Genomic DNA, 25,413 nt, shown 5'->3' with positions numbered 1-25,413 from the left:
GTTCAGTGTGTGAAAAACATTAGTGTGTGGATCTCTGCAGCTCTCAGATCTCACACACACACACACACACACAACACACACACCCACACACACAGAATTTAAAAAAAAAACACACTAAACACTGCTAAACCTCAATCTCTCTCTCTCTCTCTTCCTCCCTTTCCCTCAGAGATGATTGACCAGATGTTTGATCTTCACCTGATTAATCTCATCATTTGAAAAACTCCTGCAGATCAAAAACCATACGAATGGTAAGATATGTTGCTTTAACCCTCCTGATGTTCTATTCTATTCTATTCTATTCTATTCTATTCTATTCTATTCTATTCTGTGTAGACCGTCTGTCCTTTTGGTCAAAAATGAGCGGCCTTCACTAAAACTCTGAAAATAAAGCAGCTAAAGTAAATTTTAATTTATAACTCTATTCTGCATGAAGAAACAACAAAAACTCTGTGAATGTTAAGGGTTCCTTTATCAGTGTGTAGAAATTCACCAATGTTTATTCGAAGGACAGCACCCTTTTTGACTAAACCTAAGGGTGTATTTTCTAATGTGAAATGTACCTGCATACAGTTGAAGTCAGAAGTATTAGCCCCCTTTTATTTCTTTTTTTTCTTTTTTAAATATTTCCCAAATAATGCTTAACAGAGCAAGGAAATGTTCACAGTATGTCTGATAATATTTTTTCTTATAGAGAAAGTCTTATTTGTTTTATTTCGGTTAGAATAAAAGCAGTTTTTACAATTTTTAAACGTATTTTAAGGTCAATATTATTAGCCCCTTTAAGCTATATATTTTTTCGATAGTCTAAAAAACAAACCATCGTTATACAATAACTTGCCTAATTACCCTAACCTGCCTAGTCAACCTAAATAACCTAGTTAAGCCTTTAAATGTCACTTTAAGCTGTATAGAAGTGTCTTGAAAAATATAAAGTCAAATATTATTTACTGTCATCATGGCAAAGATAAAATAAATCAGTTACTAGAGATGAGTTACTAAACTATTATTTTTAGAAATGTGTTGAAAATATCTTCTCTCTTTGCCAAACGAACTGCGCTAACTGAACAAACGAGACAAAAGTCTAAGTGTAAAAGCACCCTTATACACCAATTTAGTTTATTCCATTCACCTATAGTGCATGTGTTTGGACTGTGAGGGACACAAGAGCACTTAGAGGAAACCAGCGCCAACACGGGGAGAACATGCAAACTCCACACTGTTGAAATGCCAACTGGTCCAGCTGGGACTCGAACCAGTGATATTCTTGCTGTGAGGCAACAGTCTTAACCAATGAGCCAAACATGCCATATTTAATATATATATATATATATATATATATATATATATATATATATATATATATATATATATATATATATATATATATATATATATAAGATTTCAAGTGCGTCATAATCTCAACAAGGCCACAGTGGTGCAGCCGAATCATATTGTCAGCTGAACAACTGTTACTAATGTACACACGATTATAAACTCATTCACAGAGTCATTGTGCTTTTTTCCCACCCCGGCAACAGCTCCTCGCAGATTAATAATTCAGTTTAATAATCAGCTCCATTAACTCCAGATCTCCAGAGCCGTGACTTCCATAACCTTTCCAAGTCAGAAACCTTCCTGAAAACACCGGTGACAGATTATAATGCGTAATGATCACTTCCCAAATCTACAGATGCGCTGGATAATGAAATGTAATGAAGGTTTGCGTCTGTTTTCCGCATCTCTCCCAGAAGCAGACGTAATTAACCTTGCTTATAGAAAGGTTGCCTATTTGAGTTACTGCGTTTTTGTTATTTAGGAAGAAAATCATTTTCTCTGCTTCATATTGGGTGAAATATTGCCAGAGACATAATTTTTATTCGGAAGCAGCTCGGGCGCAAGAGATATTATTTAAATTACCTCTCCTTGGGCTAAATTCTGCTGAAATATCTGCGCTTTGATTTATCATGCAGTCGACGCGGGCAGAGAATGAAGAGCGCCGAGGCTTTTATTACGTCCGCGCTCCTGCATAAAATGAGTCGGACTGAATCCCGCAGTCACATTTGGACAGTAGATTTGAATTATTACAGACGTGAGACTGTCCAGCTGCCAATTAGAGGAGCTTCATAATTCAGCCTGATTTTAATATTGGGATTTGTCTTTCTGTGCTGATGCACTCAGAAACATGAGGCTTGATGTTTGTTCAAACCACTGATTTAAAATTAGCTGAAGCAACACAATTCTTGAGGTTTCTTTTGGGACAACTTAATTATTTCATGTTCAATCAACTTAGCTTAATTTCGCCTTGTTGACTCAATACAAAACGATAGTGTGGAACCCAGGTTTTTTTTTTTGTGTGCACTTTGTTTTAGTTTTTTTGCTGAAGTTATTTGGATAAAAAGTCAATATTATGATGTAGGGCCCAGGGCCGGCGCGTCCATAGAGGCGGCAGTATAGAGAGGGCGGCGTCAGCAACACCCCCCTTACCACCTGCGTCCTCAGTTATGTCCGCGTCACCTCCCTCACCACCCGCGTCCTCAGATATATTCGCGCATAGGCGACAGAATAGAGAGGGCAGCGTCAGCGACACCTCCCTCTCTCCCTCAGCACCCGCGCGTCCTCAGTTATATACGCGCATAGGGCGGCAGAATAAAGGTCCGCGACACCTCACTTCATTTTTATAACCGGTCACTTTCGTTTTTACATTGGGATTGAGGGCGGCGTGATCGTCCTCTGCCTAGAGCGGCAGTTTAGCTTGCTCCGGCCCTGGTAGGGCCCTATCATACACCCGGCGCAAGGTGCTACACAATAGTTGTTTGCTAGTTTCAGCTTGGCGCAAGAGTCGTTTTGACGTTTTGCGCTACGCTGTTTAAATAGCAAATGCATTTGCGCTCATATGTGCGCCCATAGGCGTTCTGGTCTAAAAAGGAGGCGTGTTGAGGTGCATTGCTGGCGTGTTGCTATTTTGAGAAACTATAATAGATTTTTCAATAGACCAGAATAAAGCCGGTCTATTATCCAGCGCAGAGCAAGTTAGTTGTGCGCCTCGCTTACGCACTGCTTCATACACACAAGATGTAGAGCAATACGCAAATATCTTTACATATGAAAAAGAATTAAAATATTAAAGATATATATAGGATGTAATAAGGATATGTATATGATATAAATATAAAGGATTAAAATATTACAAAACATTATTTTCTAGCCTACATAAATGTAAAAACCACTGCCTTCATGCCTTCATCTCGGGAGGCTTTTTCAGTTCATTCATAACAATTTGCTTTTGTATAATGTTATTATTATTAGCAGTATTATTTATTATATCCATATTTATATTTGTTTTTTATTAAAAACAAGCTTAGATTTGTCCACCTGTCAGGTTTTAGACCATATGGGGCACAGCATGTGTTTTAGGATATAACTCAGTTTTCTGACCACACTTTGTTATTATTGTTCATTTATTCGTTTGCTGGAAATTATAACTGAATTTAGAAATAGTTTTGAAACAAATATTTGTGCCCAACAAACTAAATTAACTATTTTTAAGCTAATTGTTGTCTGTGCGTATAAGGTTTCCCTATCCAAGAGAGTGAAAGCTTATCTCTCATTCTCACACTGCAGATGCTCTGTTTAACTGTTTTCTTGCTGGTGAAACGCTCAGTTTTTCCACTTACAAAGTCCTCATGTAATTAGCAAATGCGCTTATGGCGCGACTCAACTGACTCTTAAAGGGAATGGGAGATGAGACTCTGATTGGTTTATTCTCAAAACACACCTATAACTCATTAAGACAATAAGCTCAAATCTTTTTGACCATGCACCATGGCGCAAAGCAAATTTTTCCATCCTTATATTAGCAAAAGTGGATTCTGACATGCTCTGAAAGCATGTGCGCTCTGCGCTTTGCATTTTACACATGGATCGTCAAAATAGAGCCCTTAAAGTCAAAATGATTAGCCCCCATGTGAATTTTTTTTTCTTTTTTAATATTTCCCAAAACAGAGGGGCAAGAAGACCGCTGAGTTTCGGCTGGGTCAGTTGGCATTTCTGTGTGGAGTTTGCATGTTCTCCCCATGTTGGCGCTGGTTTCCGCCGGGTGCTCCGGTTTCCCCCACAGTCCAAAGACATGCGCTATAGGGGAATTAAATTAACTAAATTGGTCGTCGTGTATGTGTGTGTGTGTTAATGTGTACTAGGTTACGGCTGGAAGGGCATTCGCTGCGTAAAACACATGCTGGAATAGTTGGCGGTTCATTCTACTGTGGCGACCTCTGAAATTGAGACTAAGCTGAAGGAAAATGAATAAATGAATCAATGTTTGACAGAGCGAGGAGGTTTTCACAGTATTTTTCCTTCTTATTTCTTTTAGTTTGGCTTGGATAAGGGCAGCATGGTGGCGCAGTAGGTAGCACAATCACCTCACAGCAAGAAGGTCGCTGGTTTGAGCCCCGGCTGGGTCAGTTCTGTGTGGAGTTTGCATGTTCTCCCTGTGTTCGCGTGAGTTTCCTCCAAGTGCTTCGGTTTCCCCCACAGTCCAAACACATGCGCTATAGGTGAATTCATTCATTCCTTCATTTTCTTGTCGGCTTAGTCCCTTTATTATTCCGGGGTCGCTACAGCGGAGTGAACTGCCAACTTATCCAGTAAGTTTTTATGCAGCGGATGCCCTTCCAGCCGCAACCCATCTCTGGGAAACATCCACACACACACACACTCATACACTACGAACAATTTAGCCTACCCAATTCATCTGTACCGGAGCACCCGGAGGAAACCCACGCGAACGCAGGGAGAACATGCAAACTCCACACAGAAACGCCAACTGAGCCGAGGTTCGAACCAGCGACCTTCTTGCTGTGAGGCGACAGCACTAACTACTGCGCCACTGCTTCGCCCTATAGGTGAATTGAATAAATTGGCCATAGTGTATGTGTGTGAATGAGGGTGTATGGGTGTTTCGCAGTGATGGGTTACAGCTGGAAGGGCATCCGCTGTGTAAAACATATGCTGGAATAGTTAGTGGTTCATTCCGCTGTGGCGACCCCAGATTAATAAACCCTTTTTAAAGAAAATGAATGAATAAATGAACAATTAAATCCAAACTATTAATAAACTACAGCAATTAAATCTCAAAGGGACGATATTAAGGATGCTTTAAAATAAAAGTTTAACTTTCTATTCATAAAATCCTAAAAAAAATGACAAAAAGAAACCGGAGAGAAGAAGAAATGTTTCTCGACCATCAGATCTGCACATCAGAATGATTTATGATCACATAAACGAAGCTTTGCTGAGCTGTTCTGTTCAGTCTGGTTCAATTCAATTCATCTTTATTTCTGTAGCGCTTTTACAATGTAGATTGTGTCAAAGCAGCTTCACATAGAAGATTATAGTGAATTGAAACAGTGTCAGTCCAGTTTTCAGTGTTTAAGTTCAGTTCAGTTTAGCTCAGTTCAGTGTGGTTTAACTTTTACTGCTGAGAGTCCAAACACTGAAGGGCAAATCCATCGATGCACAGCTCCACAGGTCCCAAACCAAGCAAGCCAGTGGGGAATCATGGTTCATGATTTTTAGTAATTTCCAATCAGCCTCACATACACTGAAAAAGAGTGTGTGAGAGAGAGTTTGATTGTAAGTGTGTGTGTATGAACTGTCATAATGTTAATCCAGCTCTCTGTTTTCTATTTCGCCACCACAAGAATGATGAGTGTATTTTATGAGCTGAGAAAGCAAACATTTGAGACGTGGTGAGAAGTCAATCTGAGTTTTACTATCTGAGGTCATAAATCTGCACATCAGTGTGGCGCTCTGCCCTTTCACACTGTCATGTTCAATGAGCTCACACGGCACATTCATGAGCAGCTCATTAACATCACATCACACATCACGTAACTCACAGATGCTCAGCCCTTAAAAAAGATCTGTGTGTGTGCGCGTGGGAGAAAGAGGTAGAGACTATTTGGACTCTATTTTGATGGTCCATGCGCAAAAGTGCAAAGCGCAGGGCGCAAACGCATTCAGAGCGTGTCAGAATCCACTTTTGCTAATATAAGGATGGAAAAAAGGTCTAAAAGGGTTGAGTTATTTTGTTAATGAGTTATAGGCGTGTTTTGAGAATAAACCAATCAGAGTCTCGTCTCCCATTCCCTTTAAGAGGTCTGTTGCATTGCGCCATGGCACATTTGCTATTTACATGACGTAAAGTAAGTGTAAGTGGAAAAACTGAGCATTTCACTAGCAAAAAAACAGTTAAACAGAGCATCTGCAGCGCGAGAATGAGAGATAAATTATTAACTTTCACTTTCGCTCTCGTGGATAGGGAAACCTTGTACGCACGGACATCAGTTAGCCTATAAATAATTAATTTCGTTTTTTAAGCGCAAAGATTTGTATAAAAACTATTTATAAATTTCCAGTAAACAAATAAATGAACAATAAAAACGAAGTGAGATCAAACAACTGAGTCATATCCAGATACACATGCTGTGCCCCATATGGTCTTAAACCTGACAGGTGGGCAAATCTAAGCTTTTTTTTTTTTTAAATAAAACAAATATAAATATGTATATAATAAATAATACTGCTAATAATGATAACATTATACAAAAGCAAACTGTTATAAATGAACTGAATATATATATATATATATATATATATATATATATATATATATATATATATATATATATATATATATATATATTGTGTATATGTGTGTGTGTGTGTGTGTGTGTGTGTGTGTATATGTATATATATATATATATATCCTTAATATTTTTATTCTTTTTCATATGTAAAGATATTTGTGTATTGCTCTACATCTTGTGTGTATGAAGCAGTGCGTAAGCGAGGCGCATAACTAACTTGCTCTGCGCTGGATAATAGACCGGCTTTATTCTGGTCTATTGAAAAATCTATTATAGTTTCTCAAAATAGCAACGCGCCAGCAATGCACCTCAACACGCCTCCTTTTTAGACCAGAACGCCTACGGGCGCACATATGAGCGCAAATGCATTTGCTATTTAAACAGTGTGGCGCAAAACATCAAAATTACTAATTCTTTAAAGATATCTTGCATGGTTCAGGATCTAAAAAGCTACTCATTGAAGAATTTGCTCTCAATAATGTCTTTAAACCACACTGAACTGAGCTAAACTGAACTGAACTTAAAATCTAAAAACTGAACCATCCTGATCCAGTTACTATGAACATTTATGTGAAGCTGCTTTGACACAATCTACATTGTAAAAGCGCTATACAAATAAAGCTGAATTAAATTGAATTGAATATCCAGTCCTTTGTGTGTGAACAGTGGTCACCCAAAAAATAAAAAATTTAAACCTAAATAATTCAAACAGTATTATATGTCTTAACACTAAAAAAGGAACAATTATAAAAATAAATAAATGAAGTGAGATTGGAACTCAGGTCGGCGTAACGCAGCACACTAACCACTGGACCACAATCCCTTTTTTAGATTTCTAATCATTTGATTTTCATTGAGCAGGTGTAATATTGATTAATATTAATTGTTCGAATTCTTATATTCATTAAGGTGCCACTGTTTGGGGTCAAACGATAGTTACATCATCGACCCGCAGGCTGCATTTTCTCACAGGGCTGCGAGAAAATAAATAAAAAGAACTGAGCTGCTGCAAAATAACAAATCAAAAGAGTAAGGCTATGGTCAAATAAATACATAAATGAAAAAAGTGTGACTGCTAAGAGTGCAAGCAGCTATGGACACCGGCCCTCGCGGCCAAAAAACAAACTGGCCCACCAGGAATCCGCTTGTTAAGTGTGACGTCGCACGAAGTGCCGGGTCCAAGCGCCCTATTCAACTGTATGGGGAGATTCATGAAATGGTAATAATAAACATTTACAAACCGATTTAACACTTTCGAAAATCACGATCGCAATATATACGTCCATGCCTAATATCCAATGGCAAGAAAGTGATTCATGTTTTTATAAATTGTACAAATTGTTGTATTTGTTATGCAGCAAGCCTAGAGATTGTTGTGTACACTATGACTTTATATAAAATTAACTTTATTGTGTGATATAAATTAAAAGTGATCATAAACAAATGATTTCTCAACTCAAATGAATGGCGGCTTGAACACGGAAACAGTGTTACATACGTCACAAACACGTCACACTTAACAAGGAGATTCTCCCGGTCCTCCCGATTAGACAATCCGAGCCTGAGTGTTAGACCTGCTTTGGTCAATCTGTCTTCTTTGTAAAGGGAGCCAAACTGTGGAATGATTTACCGGTTAGCTTAAAACCAGAAAGTAATCTAAACATTTTTAGTAGTGTTCTTAAAAAGTGGTTAAAAACAAAACAGCAGTGTTTGCACAAATTTAATCCTCTATTAGTTTGTTGGATCATGTCAGCTTTGCTTTTGCCTGCAGTAATTTTATGTAAAGAATTATAATGTTGTGTATATGTATGTATTATATTTCCATTTTGTCAAGCTTCCTGTGGACAGAAGGTTTTCAAGTTTGCTAAAACACTTAAACAAATGCATTTGGTTCTCCAGTGTAATTGTGATGTCCATGTCAAATACATAAATAAATAAACTAGTCTTTTTTCTTGTTAAATATACAACTCTGCTCTCATAATGTATAATAAACTGAAATATTGTTTTATTGAACACTTTATAATGCATTATTATATTTGTTGATATATTCATAATGCATTTAGTCTTCAGTTGCGTGTGCTCATCAGGGTCTGGCTTTTATTTCTGCTGTAGAAACTCAGAGATGTTTGTTTTGCCAGAATAACTGATGGAGATAATGCTCATCTCTGAACTGTCTGACTGCCTGCTGTCTCGTCTGTGTGTGTGTGTGCGTGTGTGTGTGTGAGGTTACAGTTAAGGTCACTGTTAACACTCTCAGGACACCGCAAATAAACCAACTGGAGCAAGAACAAGGTGCAGTGTAAATTTTACATGTCGTGGAATGTGGAAGGCATGAATTAATAAAGCTCAGATAAAACCCTTTGTGTGTCCGGCGTCTCTAGTGTGTGTGTGTGTGTTTGAGTCAGACGGTGTTTTAACCCCAGTCAGATGTCCGAGATCCTGCAGAGAAACTGAGTCAAGCTGGAGGAAAACAGCAGAAATCAACAAGCTTCAGTGGAAGAGCTCAGATCTGCTGGAAAACATCGTCACAAACACAAAAGCTTGTGTGAATGCAGTATTCTGTTATAATAAAAATAAATGCATGTATTAAAATAGCATAATTCATGTATATATTAGTATTTACGTGGTGTAATCATCCAGCAAAGTAATTAAATTAAAGGAGAACTATCATGCCCCTTATCATGGTTAGTTGGTTTGAGTAAGTAGGTGGGTGAATGGATTTTAGGGTGGTTAGACGGTTGGGCAAATGGATGGATGGGGGGGGGGGTGCATGGATTTTCAGGTGGGTAGACGGATGAACAGATTTGTGGATGGATGGTTTGTTGGTTGGTTGGTTGGTTGGTTGGTTAGTTGGATGCCTGTATGTTATGGTATGGTTGGGTGTGTGTGTGTATTGTTGGTTGGATGAGTGGGTGTGTGGTTGGTTGGTTTGTTCAGTAAGTGGGTAAATGTATGGTTGGGTTGGTTAGGTTTTGGTTGGTTGGTTTGGTGTGTGTGTGTGTGTGTGTGGTTGGTTGGTTGGTTAGTTTGTTCAGTAAGTGGGTGAATGTATGGTTGGGTTGGTTAGGTTTTGGTTGGTTGGTTTGGTGTGTGTGTGTGTGTGTGGTTGGTTGGTTGGTTAGTTTGTTCAGTAAGTGGGTGAATGTATGGTTGGGTTGGTTAGGTTTTGGTTGGTTGGTTGGTTTGGTGTATGTGTGTGTGGTTGGTTGGTTGTTTGGTTGGTTTGTTCGGTAAGTGGGTGAATGTATGGTTGGGTAGGTTAGGTTTTGGTTGGTTGGTTTGGTGTGTGTGTGTGTGTGGTTGGTTGGTTGGTTGGTTAGTTTGTTCGGTAAGTGGGTGAATGTATGGTTGGGTAGGTTAGGTTTTGGTTGGTTGGTTTGGTGTGTGTGTGTGTGTGGTTGGTTGGTTGGTTGGTTAGTTTGTTCGGTAAGTGGGTGAATGTATGGTTGGGTTGGTTAGGTTTTGGTTGGTTGGGTTGGTTTGGTGTGTGTGTGTGTGTGTGTGTGTGTGTGGTTGGTTGGTTGGTTAGTTTGTTCAGTAAGTGGGTGAATGTATGGTTGGGTTGGTTAGGTTTTGGTTGGTTGGTTTGGTGTGTGTGTGTGTGTGTGTGGTTGGTTGGTTTGTTCGGTAAGTGGGTGAGTGTATGGTTGGGTTGGTTAGGTTTTGGTTGGTTGGTTTGGTGTGTGTGTGTGTGGTTGGTTGGTTTGTTCGGTAAGTGGGTGAATGTATGGTTGGGTTGGTTAGGTTTTGGTTGGTTGGTTTGGTGTGTGTGTGTGTGGTTGGTTGGTTTGTTCGGTAAGTGGGTGAATGTATGGTTGGGTTGGTTAGGTTTTGGTTGGTTGGTTTGGTGTGTGTGTGTGGTTGGTTGGTTGGTTGGTTGGTTCATTGGGTGAGTGGGTGGGTGTTTGGTTGGTTGGGTGTTTTATGGTTGGTTGGTTGGTTCATTGGGTAAGTGGGTGGGTGTTTGGTGGGTTGGGTGTTATATGGTTGGTTGGTTGGTTAGCTGTGTGTGTATGGTCGGTTGGTTCATTGGGTGAGTTGGTGAGTGTTTGGTTGCGTGGGTGTGTGTATGATTGGTTGGTTAGATGTGTTATGGTTGGTTGGTTGGGGGTGTGTGTGTATGGTTGTTTTGTGTGTGTGTGTGTGTGTGTGTGTGTGTGTGTGTGTGTGTGTGTGTGTTTGGTTGGATGGGTAGTTGGATGGTTCTGGTGGGTGGGTTGGAGGGCTGATGGGTGGACGGATGGATGAATCGATCAATGAAGAACTATTGAACTTATGCACAGTAGTTTAGTAAAGTATATTTTAATGAACTTTAATTACCTAAAAATTAAAAGCAATGCTTACATGTTCTAGGTGAAGGTAATTTAATTAAATTGACTAGTTAATTTGTAACTTATTACACCAGCACTGGCCCTGCTCTACACCCTGTCTGATGTTGAAGCTCCTCTATACAGTCAGTCCAGAACCCTGAACACGAGGAATGAATGATGAAGAGTCATCCATCTGTCTGTCCGTCTGGCATCGACCTCTCCTCTCCTTCACCATGCAAATCAGACAGGAACAAATGTCTCTCCTCAGTAGGGACCCTCGACCCGAAGTGTTTAACTCGACAGCCTCCCCTCTCACTCATTCACGCCTCTGTGATGTGCTTTAAATGAGCTTCCCAACTCCACTTCAATTTTACAAGGCCATTACGGGGAGATATAATGCGAGGGTTAAATATATCGGGGCAGACATTATGTGAAAATAATTAGTGCTGATGAATAATGCACTAATTCAGCTGATGAGGGATGGTTAGCAGAGTAATGGAGTGCGGGGAAGGCGGCGGCTTGACAAATGAAATTAAAATATTTAAACACTGCTGTATGATATTACTGGAGAGATCTCATCATCATCATCATCATCGAATCTCTCTCACCTCCGGCACGGAGCGCACGGCTATTACGGCTGACGCTTCTGCTGGAGTGACAGGCTCACGGTAATGTGACGTCCATAAGTCACACGGAACATCAGTCAATGTATACACCGGCAGCAGCAGAGCAAGGACAAAAGCACACAGTCACGTCAACCTGCACACGCCGAGGATTTCTGATAGAAGCTAATGCGTGAAAAGTCAAACATACAAACTTTTTAACAGATCATTGGACTTTTGCATGCTTTGAATGCCATTATAGATCAATTACAAAACATTAAAGGAATGGTGGTCACACTTTATTTTAAATGTAAAATTTTATTGCTAGTAAGGTCGTAGTTTGGTAGGGTTAGGGGTGTAAAATAAGATCATACTTTATAAGTTTTAATACAGAGTTAATAATAATAAACACATATAAATAAATATAATAAAAATAAATAAATATAATACATATATATATATATATATATATATATATATATATATATATATATATATATATATATATATATTGTTTTTTTACCTTATGAAACTCAGTGATCTTCAAAATATATTTGTTAGTGTCAGACAATAAATAAATAAATGAAGCTCAAAGTTTTGAAATCGTTTAGGTGGGTAAATTAGTATTTTTTTGTTGAACTATCTTTTTAAACATGAAGTATGTTTTCAGCAGATATATTTACATTCTTCCCATTTAAAAAAAAAAATCCCTGTTTTTCATTAGCCCCTTTACCAAAGACTTTTCCAGAAAATCCCTGGTTAATTAATGTAAAGAGAGCCTATTTTTTAAATATTGTAAAATTTGCTAGGGCAGTTTTGCTGTGTCATTACCAGCAAAGTGCCAGAAATCTGCAGTGTAAGAAAACCATTTTTTTGTTTACCAGTAAAGTTGGTCTGGTTATTTTATGGTATTAGAGGCCAATTTACATTAAATACCTTCTCCATTGTTTTTCTATGTAAATGTATTTTTAAAAAGTGTCTGAAAAGTGAGATGAATTCTTAAGAAAGTGGTCAGAATTGTAAGATGTACAGTGCACACCATATACAGGTACACCCCTCACAAATCTATATTTTAAATTCATATCTTTAATAGGAAGCTATACAATATTATATTTAAGCGTATACATTAGATTACTCAGTACTCAAGCCAAATCTGGAGCTTAACTTACAATAACAGTCCAAAAACTAGTACACCCAAATTTAAGTGTTATAGAAAAATATTGAATAAAAATTTATAAAAGATGAAAAATCAAGAAAAGTAAAAATAATAATAATAATAATTAGTTAAGATGTTGTAGGTTGTGATTTATTTTTGCAATATTTTGATTGAATTTAATTGTATTATCTTTTAATTTCTAAATATGTTTGGTGAGTAAAAAAATTATTTTAATAAATATATCTGTTCAATAAAACAGTTTTGTTTAAATGCACCAAAATACATCGCCTACTTTCAATGACAAATGGAGAAAAATATTTATTTTCAAAATGGGGTGTACTCGATTATGCTAATAATAATAATAATAATTATTATTATTATTGAGATGAGATTTAGTTTTCAATACAGAAGAAACCTCTGACTTTTCATTCGAATTAACCCTTAAACAGCGCTTACTAATATATTGCAAAAAAACTAAACATTATATACTGTCATCATGGCAAAGACAAACGAAATGTTATTAAATGTTTATTAAAATGTTTTCAAATGTATCTTGTGGTTTACATAAACTTCAATCAAACTTTAATTATAAGACGATAAAACACTGCATAAACTCCCACACATTTCGTAAACATTGTTAAAAGTGCCGTTACATTTTCTTGACCTCTTTTGGGACAGATGTGCTAGGAAACACCCTCACAAACACAAAAGCTTGTGCGAATGTAGTATTCAGTTGTAATAAAAAAAATAAACAACTGATGCTTAGGTATTAAAATATATATGTATTTTTTTAGTCTAACTATTTAAGTGGTTTAAATCCTTCAGTGAAAGTAAATAAATTATAATAAAAAACATAATATTAAAGCAACACAACTTTGATTATAACACAATAAAACATTGTATAAAATCCCACACGTTTTGTAGACGTTTCTAAAAGTGACGTTACATTATCTTGACCCCCATATATATATATATATATATATATATATATATATATATATATATATATATATATATATATATGGTTTTGTTACTATTTAAGTGGTGCAAATCATCCAGTCAAATAGATAAATTAAAATAAATAAATTATAACAAAAAAAAAAAACAAGTAGCATAACTTTGATTATAAGACAATAAAACATTGTATAATATCCCACACGTTTTGTAGAGATTGCTTAACATGACATTACATTTTCTTGACCTCCTTTAGAACAGATGTGCCAGAAAACACTGTCACTAACACAAAAGCTTGTGTGATACATTTAATGTCTTATTATTTAAGTGGTGTTAATCATCCAGTCAAAATAAACAGATAAACTAAAATAAATGAATGATAATAAAAAAAGTAACATTACTTTGATTTTGTAGAGATTGCTGAGTGTCGTTACATTTTCTTGACCTCTTTGTTGACAGATCTGCTGAAAAACACCCTCACAAACACAAACGCTTGTGTGAATGTAGGATTCAGTTATGATTAAAATAAACAACTGATCCTTATGTATTAAAATAGCATGCATATCTTTAATTTCTTATAAATCATCCAGTCAAAATAAATAAATACGAATAAAATATATTGTTTGATTATAAGACACATTTTCTTGACCTCCTTTGAGACTTCAAAATGACATGACAAAGGGTCGATCAGGTTAAATGTCTGATTCATATTAGAAAGGGTGCTAAAGCTGATACGCATTTCCTTTCACTGCTAACTAAAGTATATCTGAGTGAATATGAGGATTGATGGCTTCCTCTTTAAATACTCATCCGTCTGTGTATCGGCTATCAGAGAGCGTTATTTACGGCAGGCGAGACTCACCTCATTCCCCTCGTTACCATCACATTTTACACCCATCATCTGACAATGAAGTGCCTGCGCAATAAATCCCTGCTTCACTGCTGTACCCCTGTAAATTGCCTGTATAGAATCAATATGGCGGCCGAGACTGGCGCGTCCAGATGAATGACGGAGTGTCGATAAATAGTCAAACAGACACATCTAGAAAAGGAGAGAACTGGAGAGTTATACGGGCACTGTAGCTGAACTTTAGACGATTAAACAGGACTATCTAATGTAATTAATTCATGTAACACACAGCAATATTTACTTTTGTTTTCGTGAAGAAAAAATACAACTTTCTTTTTCTTAGCATGCATAAAATTGGTTAAATGTGTCAGTTAAGACATTAAAATGTCACTAAATATTTCTATAGGACTAGTAATGACTGTATGGAGGCTGAAAGTGCCACTTTGTCCCACATAAAAAATACTATAGTAAGTTATAATGGCTATAATGGTTTTTGTACCATATTAAAAGGTATCATTAGGCCTATATATTACAGTATAAACCAGCTTAAACCAGCCTAGGCTGGTTGGCTGGTTTTAGCTGATTGACCAGCCTGGTTTTAGAGAGGTTTTGGTCATCTCCAGGCTGGTTTCCAGTCATTTTTAGCCTGGTCTTTGCTGGTCAGGCTGTGAGACGATCAACTAAAACCAGCTTGACCAGCCTAGCCAAAACCAGCTATGTCCAGCTTAAGTCAGGCTGGTCAGGCTGGATTTAGCTGGTCATTTTTCAGCCTGACCAGCTAAGACCAGGCTGAAAATGGAAAACCAACTGAAAACCAGCCTGGCCAACCAGCTAAAATCAGCCAACCAGCCTATAGGCTGATTTAAGCTGTTTTTCAGCTGGGTACACTTTGGTGTGGTAGGTTGTAGTTCGCTAAATAACATACCAAAAGTTTCAGTATTGGGTTTCAGTATTTAGTTTGCATTGCAATGATTGTATTTCTGTATTTAGTTTATATTACTGTATTTGTTGTGTTAGCAGAGCAGTACTTCACGATAGTATAGTTCCAAACACTAAATGACTAAATTATGTTTTTCATATGGAGTGTCAAAGGAATAAATTATATTTATATAGTGAATTATATAGTAAAGTTATTTTATTTAGTATATTTCAGATTATTACTGCGTTTACTGTTTTTTTATTTTTTACTTTTTGAAAACAAATCAATGTAGCCTTGGTGTAGGAGTAGGAGAGATTTCAAAAACAAACCTAATAATGTTTAATTTCATCTTTCAACAGGTTTAAAAACAAATAACGGAAATGAGGATGAAGAAAGAAGAGAGGAATGGACACCACAAATAAACCTGGATCAATAACGAATCAAAAAAACTGAAATTTGCCACCTGATGCGTTCTTAGAAATGTTTTCCTTCAGCTTAGACCCTTTATTAATGAATGAACCGCCAACTTACACAGCGGATAATCATGTGTATAAAAAAGAAAATCAAACACGGAGAGTACAAAAAAAACTCTTTTGTACGAGGAACTACTTTCTTCCACCATTCATGCACATCTGCAGCTGACCGTCAACAGCAAAAACTGTTGCCAGTTCACAAACGTCACTTTACAGCTAGTATTTGAATGATTCTCTAGCATAATCTCTAAAGTGGTGACAAAACAGGGGACTTTGCTCACATTTTAAGATTATAAGGCTGAACGGCATGAAATGCCATCAGTCTACAGAGATTTCCCAGTATTTCTGTTGCAATCAGGATTTCACAATAATTAAACCTGAAAAAGCCAGAGTAAAGCAAACACTACCAGTTTCTGTGGTATAAATACAGCAATACAAAATAAAGAGATAGACTTAGAATGTAATTTACCTTTTTTATAATGATTTGTTCTGTTGTAGTTTGAAACTTGCACTGAGAAAATGCTGTTTTTCTCCCCTACGGACTTATGCGGTCAACAGTCACTTTCTTTGGTCTGCTCAGACAGGCTGATGGCAGCCGATGCACTGAATTTGATGCTCTGAAATTATAAATATTTTAAAACAGGCACTATTCTTTTAAATAAACTGTATAGTTGCAATCTTAAGAACTAAATTATCCCCTAAACAGCCCCCAAAGAACATGATGTTGTCCAACAGCAGCAATATTTGTCAAACTGTAGAGTGTCCTCTCCTTATCACTATATGTGGGCGGAGTAATACACAAAGGGTGAAGAGGCTGCCGTTATTGCATAATATCACAATCTATCAGCTAATCAGGTTCATGAACCAAAAAGAACTGTTGTATAAATATAAATACAAATACTTTAACACCCGCCAAATACGGGTAGATTTCACCTGTGGTGGATTAGACAGACACCCTCACTAACCACTTTGGCCCGTTGAAATTTTTTTTTAAATTGCCAGTGTCACTAAAGATTTATAGTAGAATTATAATTTAAGACCGTTTGTCAATATGCGTGCAAATGTAATCTTAGAATTAAGAACTCCCGTGTCCCGTTTCCTTGTGTGAAGCAACTGTGGCTGAAAACTGGTCATTTCTGTTTGAAATAGACTGGAAAAAGCAGAGCGCGTGCAACTAAAATCCCGCTGCTTTCAAGAGCTTGAGATTTTTTGTAAGCAGCAACAGTCGCCGTTTTCGCTTCAACCATTCTTTAAACATTATTAATATGCCTAACATTAATGGAATGTTTTTCGTTGGCTTTCTTTTGCTTGCACTTATTTTAGTTAATGTGGTTTAATTATCATCCTTTACAATAACATTGCTTTAACAGGAGATTAAATTTCTATTTATCTATAGTTAACTGGTGATCTAGGATCTTGGACAGACTGCTGTGTATAGTTTTAGACACGTGACGATAATTGTTTTAATAGTTATTTTAGCAGTATTTTTGTTGAATAAAAAGTTATATCTTTTTTTACGCAATATTTAAAATTTGTGACAAGGAAATAATTAGTTTGGTGTCGGTGTTGCCAGATTGGGCGGTTTCCCATCCAATTGGGCGGTTGTGAATTTAATTGCACGGGTAAAAAATGACATAGGCGGGTAATGAAAATTTGGGTGGTTTTGCAACAGTTATTGCAACTGTTATGATCTTGATTTTCTGGTGGTTTTAGATCATCTCTGTGCTGGAATCAGTCAGATACATCTGGCAAAACTGTTTGGTGCGGCCAGAGAGAGAAAAAAAGAAAGGTAAATCAGTGTTGAGCCCTAAAAAGTGAAAATAAACTGTGAAATAAAACTAATTGCAATGCGACTCTATGAAAGCCTTGTGCTCATGCTCATTAAACATGGTCACAACACACAAAAAACTTCAAATAACAAGGAGGCATGTGCACACAACATCTAAATCAAGTAATTTTAGCATGCCAAAATCAAATGTATGCATATAAAATATATTGTCCCAACAACAAAATTGTTGCTAGGTAAAATGGCAAGTGGCTAGTGACATTGGAAAACTCCTAGCCACAGTGGCTGGTGAAAAAAGTTAACGTCAAGCCAAATGTAAAAAAAGTGTGTCACTGTTTCTTTTAAACAAGTAATAAAGCATAATGATATGGATATTTTTGTTCCAGAATTCTCTGGCTTTCACATTTTTCTTAGTTAAAACGTTCACCTTTATATTTATTGATGCTAGTTAAAGCTACTGTCTAACTTTAGCATTTACGTCCTTCCTGCACTCGGTGTAAATAAATACATTTAAACCAGAACGCAGCTTATTTCACAAGGTTTTATTTTTATGGGAAACTAAACAAGAGACACAACCATATACATTTTTAAACTAGAGTTTAAAAGAGCAGGAATGACCCACACAACCAATATTTGATCACACTATATAGATTTGCAATAAGTTCAGCAGGTCTTTTCCCTTCTCAAACTGTATAAACCAACTAATCACGGTAACAGAATCAAAGCAATTTCCATCCGGTTAGAATGAATGCATAGTAATCAAGTGCCAATGTCTGCGACCAATATGGCTTCCGGCAGCTCCAGATATATGAGCGTTGTGGTCTGATAATCTTAATATCTGCGAGATGTGGTCGGCCGTATATTAGAATGAACAATTGCGGTATATGTGGAGCCGGAAAAGAATCATTACTGGCCTTGAGCTGACTTCACACTCAAGCTGATATTTCTGTGGGGTGAAAGACAGGGGGAAAGCATTGTCTCAGCTGGCACTTTTTATTAAGCTCATATTTTGCGACTGTCATTGGGCGCTGCATTTGACTTGTAAAACAGACCTAATTACAGGCCCCAAATATGCGATTCGCACATCAAACGGTAAGCTACAGTATCCGACCCGGCTCTCCTCTCGCTCCCGCGCCTCCTGCCGCACTACTACAGCCTCTGATTACGAGCGAAACATTAAATGGGAATTACTGCAAAACAATTTACCCTTAATGTAGCAGTCATATCTGCACGGGGACAGGAAAAACGACTCAAATATAGTCGGATTAATAATACATGCTTTAATTAAACAGCTTGAAGGTGCACAGAACAGGGACAGGAGACGCCAAGATTGAATCTCCACCAGGCAGATCCGAACAGATGATCACCACCGGTAAATATACACCCATGAGCGCTCTCGAAAATCATCATAATGTACAGGATGCTAGCCGGAGTCATAAAGATCATTACATATGTGATCAGAGACACAGCTGAGACGTGACATCTGCCATGAGGAATATATGGGAACATTTATATCATGTTAAACATCTCATCTAAGAATGCATTTAAAGGATAGTAGGCGTTAAAATTTAATAATAGTTTTGTAAGAAATTAATATGGTTACTATTTGTGCTATTTAATTCTTTACCGAATACAACATTGTATAAGTATTTGGTATAATATTTAGTCGTTTATGCAATAAACTTTGTATTTTTTTGTCTTTAGCAGCCGTCACAGATCTAATATATTGATACACACGCAATTTATTGCATATACAGTAGAAGTCAGAATTATTAGGCCCCATTTGATTTTTTTTTTTATATATTTCCCAAATGATGTTTAACAGAGCAAGGAAATGTTCACAGCATGTCTGATAATATTTTTTCTTCTAGAGAAAGTCTTATTTGTTTTATTTCGGCTAGAATAAAAGCAGTTTTTAATTTTTTTAAAACCATTATAAGGATAAAATTATTAGCCCTTTTAAGCTACATATGTTTTTTTCAATAGTCTACAGAACAAACCATCATCATACAATAACTTGCATAATTACTCTAACCTGCCTAGTTAACCTAATTAACCTAGTTAAGCTTTTAAATGTCACTTTAAGCTGTTTAGAAGTGTCTTGAAGAATATCTAGACAAATATTATTATTGTCATAATGGCAAAGATAAAATAAATTATTTAAATTATTAAAACTATTATGTTTAGAAATGGGTTAAAAAATCTGCTCTGTTAAACAGAAATTGGGGAAAAAACTAATGAGGGACAATAATTCTGGGGGCTAATAATTCTGACTTCAACAGTATGTTATTTACGCAATACAAAATATTAAATATAGATCATCGATAACTGGATTTTCTGAACAGAATGTGGTGCTTTGCCATGTTAGGTCTACTATTGCACAGGTTTCAGAGAAAATATTGGTTAATCTAGGATTAAGGTTTCTGCACTGAAAAAAAGTGTTGCATGCAAAACTATTGCAAACAATTTATTTGTGTTGAATTTAAGCAAACAAATTAAATTTAATAATGTTCAACTTAATTAGTTTGTTTAAATTCAGCCTAAATAAATTGTTTACAACCACTTAACGTAAAAAAAAAATGAAGTAAATCCAAGGAATCGTCTTTGAGTAATTTTTTTCAGTGTGTAGACTTTCTAAGACCCTTTCAAGACCATTATGAATGAAATTTTAGACTTATACAGCGCTAAACACTAAGGCTTTTTTTTCTAATTGCCTGGTTACTTCTTTAAATAGTTTTTGTATTAATGAAAGACCATGTAAAGGGATGAGTTGCTTCCCATTGTACCAGCAGTCTAACAGCTGTTATGAATTGTATTTCTTTGCAATAAAAAAAAAATGAAATATATAATAAAAAAAAAAGTTTTAAGATGGATTATTGGTGACGGGGTGTCGGCCAGATTGGATTTCTTTACTGTATAAAGAAAATGTTTTAGGACCTACAACGCAATTTTTCAGTGAAGTTGGGAGTTTTTATAGTTTTTAGTTGTTTGTTTTTAAATTTAAGACATTTTAAGACTTTAGGACCCCACGGAAACCCTGAGGATGTTTTTAAAAACTGAAACTCAGTTGAGGTCATTTATTTATTTGTCTTTTAATGCCATTTCAGCAGCATTGCCTATATTCATGGCAAAACCCATACTAAATATACAATCATATTGGTTTTCTTAATAAGGATTCATTGTGCAAAAAAACACACACAAATAGCACTGAATAGCATTTTAATTAATGATATACTAAAATGACCACAAGACACCTTTTGAAAAGCTTTCCCTTAAAATGTTTCCTGAAACACTCTCAAATATCAATTAAAAATACACGCTCTATTAAAATGTTAAAATTATTTGAATTCCTTTTTAAATATTTCCCGAGTGATCTTTTACAGAGTAATTTGATAATACTATGTAATTTCTATATTTAAAAAAGTCCTTGTCATGTTGACAGCACATATTTTGTATACTAGTATTCCAGTCTGATCTCACGAGAAAACTTATTTTATGTTTAGTCAGTTTAGTGACTAATTTCAGTTGTATTAAAATGTACAATTTATTTATTAACCACAACTAATTTTATTATTATTTATTACTTTATTAATAGATCAAGCTAGTGTGGTGGTGTAATGGTGAGGGGGATATTTACTTGGCACACTTTAGGCTCATTAGAACCAATTAAGCATCATGTCAACACCACAGCCTACATGAGTATTGTTGCTGACCATGTCCATCCCTTTATGAACACAGTGTACTCACTTTCTGATGGCTACTTCCAGCAGGATAATGTGCAATAAGCATGAATCATCTCAGACTGGTTTTTTGAACATGAAAATGAGTTCACTGCACTCAAAAGGCCTCCACAGTCACCAGATCTCAGTCCAATAGAGCACCTTTGAGATGTGGTGGAAGGGGAGATTGACATCATGAATGTGCAGCCGACAAATCTGCAGCAACTGCGTGATGCTATCATGTCAATATGGAGCAAAATCTCAGAGGAATATTTCCAGGAGGGAGACGCAGTGGCGTAGTAGGTAGTGCTGTCGCCTTACAGCAAGAAGGTCACTAGTTCGAGCCTCGGTTGGGTCAGTTAACGTTTCTGTGTGGAGTTTGCATGTTCTCCCTGCATTCGCGTGGGTTTCCACTGGGTGTTCCGGTTTCCCCCACAGTCCAAAGACATGCAGTACAGGTGAATTGGGTAGGCTAAATTGTCCGTGGTATACGGAATAAGTGTCTGTTTGTGTGTGTATGTGTGTTTCCCAGGGATGGGTTGCAGCTGGAAGGGCATCTACTGCGTAAAAAAACATGCTGGATAAGTTGGAGGTTTATTTCGCTGTGGAAACCCCGGATAAATGAAGGGAGTAAGCCGAAAAGAAAATGAATGAATATTTCCAGTACCTTGTTGAATCTATGCCATGAAGAACTATTAGTTACTAGTATGGTGTACCTAATAAAGTGGCCCATGAGTTTATACATGCAGTAGTTAAATACAATTCTGTAGTCTCTGGTCAACTCAGACTCAACATTGCATATCTTGTGACGTGACTATTGTGGATGCGCACACTGCGATATCGGTGCTGAAACGATATATTGTGCCTCCTCTGTTGTCACGTAAACATACGCTGTGAAAAATGCTGGGTTTCATACAATTCCTGTATGACAACATGTTGTCCCAACACAAATCGATTAAGTTAACTTAATCGTTTTTACACATTTAAGCAGATTGAACATAAAACAATTCAGTTGTCCCAAAAAGACCTTTTAGTTTACCTTTTGGGAAGTAGTTTAATTTTTGTGGACTCTTGGCGCCACGTGGCTTATTAAAGAAAGCCAACGGAGCTCTGGTGTGTCCATCTATACCTGTTTTATAAACAGAAACAGTCATCAGAGCATGTGTCCTGAAATCCTCCGTCTCTAATTACTGTGTGAGGTGCGAGACTCCCCACACACACACACACACACACACACACAAACTACTCCAGTGCAGTTATTGCTCGGGATAATAAATTGTGTGCTACATTGATAAACTAATGCAATTACAGGCAGGGTCAGAAAGTCAGCTAATTTACAGATAGAAGTGTTTGGGGCGGAGGGGATGTTGAATAGCCCCTGGGGTCCCGGTGTGCTCGCTTTATTTCCACTCGGAGTTTAAAGCAGAGGAGTGCGGCAGGATTGATCCTTGAACCTGCGTCTTACTGACTGTGTGTTATAACAACAGACAGCAGGAGATCTTTAACAGGGCTATTATTTCCGCAGATAGCTCTCAGACGAAATAAGGGTCAGTAATCAAAGCATGTGATGGAAAACTTGATGAAAGAACCAGAATTGAGGGAGGTTTGATGCACACTCTTGGAAAAAAAAAAAAGACTTTTATTAGCAGTAATAGTTGCATGAAGAACCCTTAAAGTCCATGAAAAATGTATGAGCGTATAAAATAGAAACTACAATGGATGAACGCCTCAAACACTTTCTTTTGTTAAGTAAATAAACATTTATTTTATTGCCTGTTCAAACTACTTTTTTTAAAATGAGCCGAAACAACACAATTGTGGAGATTTCGTTGGGACAACTTGATTGTTATAAGTTCAATCCACTGGAATTTATAAAAACTAATCAGCTAACTCAATTCCTTCATGTTGTCGCTATCATGTAAATGCGATTAAACTAATTCAAATATCTTTTGTTTTGTCCCAACAAAACGAACGATTACGGACGTAAGATAGTGTAATCAGTCATCCTGCGTCCAAAATGTGTTTGGAAAGTAATGTGACCTTTGACCCATAATTAAATTGACATCTTTAACCTTCGTTACAGCCTGTCACATCACATCTGTGCAAATCAGAATGTCAATACAACATTGGGTTTGCATTAACTGTTCAATGCATATGCTTAAAGAGATGTAGAGTGAAGTATAGGCATAAAAACAAATCCCTTTAAATCTAATGTGATATGCTAAAAATGGACATAACCACAGGTTAGTTATTTAGAGCACTTTTGTTAAAACACAGATGTGTATTTTAAGACTTTATGGAAAAAAATTAGTTTTAATGATTTGTTTTTTAACAAAACAATATCAATGTTTTAACTTTAGAAGACTAAAATGACCACAGTAAGATTATTAAGAGCAGTTTCATAAAACAGAAAAAGGTATTTTTTTGTGATTTTAATGACAAAAGCGTTGTTTAAAAAGACTTTTTAGATAAAACAAAAGCAATATTTTAACATTAGAAGACGTAAATAACCACAGTTTGGTTATTTAGAGAAATTTTATAAAGCAGAGGTGTTTTTATAATTGGTATGAAAAAAACGGGTTTTAAATTAGTTTGGACAAGACAATATCGATTTTTGACTTCTGAAGACTTAAATAACCAGTTTGATTATTTAAAGCATTTTTATACAACAAATAAGGTGTTTTTTATGACAAAACCTTTGTTTAAATGATTTTTTAAACAAAACAATATCAATGTTTTAACTTCCAAAGACTAAACCACAGTTTGGTTAAAGCAATTTTATAAAGCCAAAAAAAAAACCTATTATTTTTATGGTTTTAATGACAAAAGCGCTGTTTAAATTATTATTATTATTATTATTTTGATAAAAAAGCATTATTTTAACTTTAGAAGACTTAAAGTTTGGTTATTTAAAGCTATTTTATAAAACAAAGTTTTTTTTTAACTATTTTTAGTAAACAAAAAGGTGTTTTAAATGCTTTTTAGACAAAACAGTAGCAATGTTTATTAATGTTCTTAATAAACCTAAGAAGACTGAAATAACCACAGTATGATTATTTAGAACAGTTTTGTAAAACAGAAAGGGTGTGTTTTTATCATTTTTAGGAAAAAAAGCAGGTTTTAAATTAGTTTAGAAAAAGCAATATTGATGTTTTGACTTCTGAAGACTTAAATAACCAGTTTGACTATTTAAAGCAATTTTATAAAACAATGTGTTTATGATTTTTTTTGACAAAACCTTTGTTTAAATGATTTTTTAGACAAAACAATATCAATGTTTTAACTTCTGAAGACTTAACCACAGTTTGGCTATTTAGAGCAAATTTATAAAGCAAAAAATGTGTTTTTTTATGATTTTAATGGCAAAAGCGCCAATTCAATTAATGTTTTAGATAAAACAACAGCAACAGAAGACTTAAATAACCACAGTTTGGTTATTTAGAGCTGTTTTAAAAAACAAAAAGAAATCAATATTTGGTGGATTAACCCAGATTCTGATTGGTGGAAGAACACTGCAATAAATATGTTTATTTTTCTGACCAAATGATGTAACTAAAACTGTATTATTCCATGAATGTTACTATTATATTATATTATTATCATATGAACACAACGTCCAAAGTTGGAATAGAAGAATCAACAGCAAAAATACAATAATAAAAATAAAAAAAGTCATTCCACATTAATTACAATTGCCTGCAATAGTAATGAACAAAAATGTTCAAGTGAGCCTTGCACAATCGACCCAAACAAATATTTATATTCAGTTTGTAACAAAAAGAAACAAAATCTGGCTAAAACTCAAATATCATACATGTATTGCTTGCTCAAATAATAAAGCGATGAATAAATCTGCAGCACACTGCCATCCGGTGACTGCTCACAGAATTAGGACAAATGAAATCAAACCGTCTCAGTCTGCTGGTCATGTAGGTCATCACATTGACTGTAACAGCTCCAAATCTACTCTCTAAAATCATCGTTAATAAGTCAG

At 36.0% G+C, this 25,413-nt stretch overlaps 1 long non-coding RNA gene across 6 annotated transcripts in view; it reads left to right on the top strand.

Annotated features, from left to right (window-relative positions):
• Positions 1–16,456, top strand: part of LOC137495912 (uncharacterized) — a 453,250-nt gene extending 436,794 nt beyond the window's left edge. For 5 of the 6 annotated variants that reach the window (XR_012407548.1, XR_012407545.1, XR_012407547.1 and 2 more), the window contains 2 exons: positions 170–251; positions 15,801–16,456. This is a non-coding gene — a long non-coding RNA (uncharacterized lncRNA). The remainder of the gene's footprint in view (positions 1–169; positions 252–15,800) is intronic. The other variant, XR_012407549.1, reaches the window with a different exon arrangement.
• Positions 16,457–25,413: the final 8,957 nt, after the last annotated feature.

Source organism: Danio rerio, chromosome 6 (assembly GCF_049306965.1).
Source record: "Danio rerio strain Tuebingen ecotype United States chromosome 6, GRCz12tu, whole genome shotgun sequence".
Taxonomy (NCBI): Eukaryota; Metazoa; Chordata; class Actinopteri; order Cypriniformes; family Danionidae; genus Danio; species Danio rerio.
The sequence above is the reverse complement of the archived record's forward strand: the minus strand, read 5'-3'. Positions and strand labels throughout refer to the sequence as shown.